The sequence below is a fragment of the Mustelus asterias genome, chromosome 23, assembly GCF_964213995.1.
Source record: "Mustelus asterias chromosome 23, sMusAst1.hap1.1, whole genome shotgun sequence".
Lineage (NCBI taxonomy): Eukaryota > Metazoa > Chordata > Chondrichthyes > Carcharhiniformes > Triakidae > Mustelus > Mustelus asterias.
Window position 1 is genome coordinate 51,333,912 of NC_135823.1, and position 3,392 is coordinate 51,337,303.

Sequence of the window (3,392 nt, forward strand, 5' to 3'; positions counted from 1 at the left end):
GTGGGGATGGCCTTAGCGAGATGTTCGTCTTCATCAATGACATGTTGAAGGCTCCGGAGGAGATGCCGTAGCTTCTCCGCTCCGGGGAAGTACTGGACGACAAAGGGTACTCTGTCCACTGTGTCCCGTGTTTGTCTTCTGAGGAGGCCGGTGCGGTTTTTCGCTGTGGCGCGTTGGAACTGTTGATCAATGAGTCGAGCGCCATATCCTGTTCTTAAATTTGTAATTTGTACACAATTTGTAATTGTGCCAGCAGAGGGCAGTTGACTCCACCAGAAGATACCACACCACTACTAAACAGTGTGCTCTGTGACACTGATATTACCATTAAATTAAAGTGGTAAAGTCCTGCCTTTTGCCACTTCCTTGTTCCTTTACCCGGGCTATAGCCTTTATACACCTCACCGCCCATTGTGTAAGCAACTGTTTGCTTATCTTCTCGGCCTTCTGGCTAAGATCAAGTGTAGTATCTGGTCCCACACTTGATAGAAGTCAATGAGGTTTCACTGAAGCTTCATTTGAAGCAATTTTTAAAAACACCATCTAAGCCTTTTGGCTAAGATGATGCTCAGATCTGGCACTAGAGGGGGTGTAATGACTGCTCCTATCAGTTTGGATCTTGCTGATCGAGTCCAAGACAGGAAATGGGGAGCCTGTCTTGTCAGCTTGGATCTGTAATGTCTCCCTTATAGGGATTTTAATTGGACCAGTTTGGTTTTTGATTGGATATAACTAAAAAAAAACTGTTTGCTTATCTGAGTTTACGAACCCCTCTTTCCTCTTTCCTAGACATAATGAAGCTGAGAGATCTGGACACATTTTAATGGGGAATGTGGTGTTGAGGTGTCTGGAAGCTGTTTCCTTCCATTAGTTTGTGCTTTAGTCATTTTATTCTCTCTCTTTTTAAGCATCTTTCCAGCAGGCATGATAAGTTGTGGCTGAAGTGCGGCCCGAACTGAGAGATTAATCTGGAAATGTCCGACCCTCTCGGTCTGGAGCTGCAATAACAGCTTCGTTCAATTTTGAAATGTTCATTGATTTTTGTCTGCCGGTTTTGAGGTGATTTGTGTTTTTTTTCCTGAAATGTGGATTGTCTTTCTTAAAAATGTTGAATATAAGTCTTGAAGTTTGTTTATTAGTGTCTCAAGTATGCTTACATTAACACCGCAATGAAGTTACTGCGAAAATCCCCTAGTTGCCACACTCCGGTGCCTGTTTGGGTACACTAAGGGTCAATTTAGCATGGCCAATGCACCTAATCAGCGCATCATCAGGGCACCCAGAGGGGAAACTCGCAGACGCGGGGAGAACATGCAGACTCCACACAGACAGTGACCCAAGCCGGGAATCGAACCTGTGTCCCTGGTGCTGTGAGGCAGCAGTGCCAACCACGGTGCCACTGTGTCACCCGGTCTTGTATTGCTCAGAGGCACCCCCTGTCTGTCTTGTTCAGGTACCACAATTTGCTGTAGATTAACTTCACAAACCAATGCTGCCCTCCCACTGCTGGGACCTATCTAATTCATCCCCATTGAAAGGCATGCTTATCGTTTGCGGTATTGTCCTTTGTGAGGTTTCCCGGGAACATAACCTCGATGAATGGCGGGACTTTTACTGTAACATGTTTTTTATTCATTCATGTGACGTGGTCATTGTTGGCTGGCCAGCATTTATTGCCCATCCCTAGTTGCCCGAGGCCAGTTGAGAGTAGAACATTGGATACAGGAGTTGGGACGTCTTGTTGAAGTTGTACAAGACATTGGTAAGGCCACATTTGGAATACTGTGTACAGTTCTGGTCACCCTATTATAGAAAGGATATTATTAAACTAGAAAGAGTGCAGGAAAGATACTAGGATGCTACCGGGACTTGATGGCTTGAGGCTGGATAGACTGGGACTTTTTTCCATGGAGCATAGGAGACATAGGGGTGATCTTATAGAGGTCTTATGGAGGTCTATAAAATAATGAGGGGCATAGATAGTCAACATCTTTTCCCAAAGGTAGGGGTGTCTAAAACTGGAGGGCATAGGTTTAGGGTGAGAGGGGAGAAATATAAAAGGGTTCGGAGGGGCAATGTTTTCACACAGAGGGTGGTGAGTTTCTGGAACAAGCTGCCAGAGGTAGTAGTAGAGGCGGGTACAATTTTGTCTTTTAAAAAGCATTTAGACAATTACATGGGTAAGATGGGTATAGAGGGATATGGGCCAAGCGGGGGCAATTGGGATTAACTTAGTCATTAAAAAAAAGGGTGACATGGACAAGTTGGTATGGAGAGCCTGTTTCCATGCTGTAAACCTCTATGACTCTATGAGAGTCAACCACGTTGCTGTGGCTCGGGAGTCACATGTAGGCCAGACCAGGTAAGGACAGCAGATTTCCTTCTCTAAAGGACATTAGTGAACCAGGTGGGTTTTTCTGACAATCAACAATGGTTTCATGGTCATCAGTAGATTTTTAGTTCTAGATTTTTTTCACTGAATTCAAATTCCACCATCTGCTGTGGGGGGATTCAAACCCGGGTCCCCAGAACATTATATTTAGATGAAAAGTTTAACTTTTCAGACAGTTTCCAAAACATGTGGGCACCCCTCGTTGCAGAGTGGCAGTTTTAAATGTGAAGAAGTTACCTAACTTCTCATCTCTTTAATTCTTTCATTTTAATAGATTAAATTCATCAGCAAAAGAATCGGTCAGATTGGAAGACTGTGCCATTTGACCTGCGGGTGAGGGTTGAAGACAGCAGTATTTGCTGGGAAAGTTGTCATCACACCTTCACTGCGAGGTTGAAATCCTACAACTCATTCCCAGCATGGTGGCACAGTGGTTAGCACTGCTGCCTCACAGTGCCAGGGACCTGGGTTCGATTCCTGGCTTGGGTCACTGTCTGTGCGGAGTCTGCACGTTCTCCCCGTGTCTGCATGGGTTTCCTCCGGGTGCTCCGGTATCCTCCCACAGTCTGAAAGATGTGCTGGTTAGGTGCATTGGCCATGCTAAATTCTCCCTCAGTGTACCCGAACAGGCGCCAGAGTGTGGTGACGAGGGGATTTTCACAGTAACTTCATTGCCGTGTGAACGTAAGCCTAATTGTGACACTAATAAATAAACTAAAAACAAACAGCACTGTGGAATGTGGGAAGCACAGAGTGAGTGAATCCAAGACAGAGTGCTTCGAGGCACGAGTGCTAACTTGGGAATTTAGTTAGAGTCATAGAGGTTTACAGCATGGAAACAGGCTTTTCGGCCCAACTTGTCCATGCCACCCTTATTTTTTAAAAACCCCTAAGCGAATCCCAATTGCCCGCATTTGGCCCATATCCCTCTATACCCATCGTACCCATGGAACTATCTAAATGCTTTTTAAAAGATAAAATTGTACCCACCTCTACTACT

The 3,392-nt window shown here is 45.1% G+C and overlaps 1 pseudogene; it reads left to right on the forward strand.

Moving 5' to 3' along the window:
- The first annotated feature begins 431 nt into the window (after positions 1-431).
- On the forward strand, positions 432-600 carry LOC144510937 (U2 spliceosomal RNA; annotated as a pseudogene).
- The last annotated feature ends 2,792 nt before the right edge of the window (positions 601-3,392 follow it).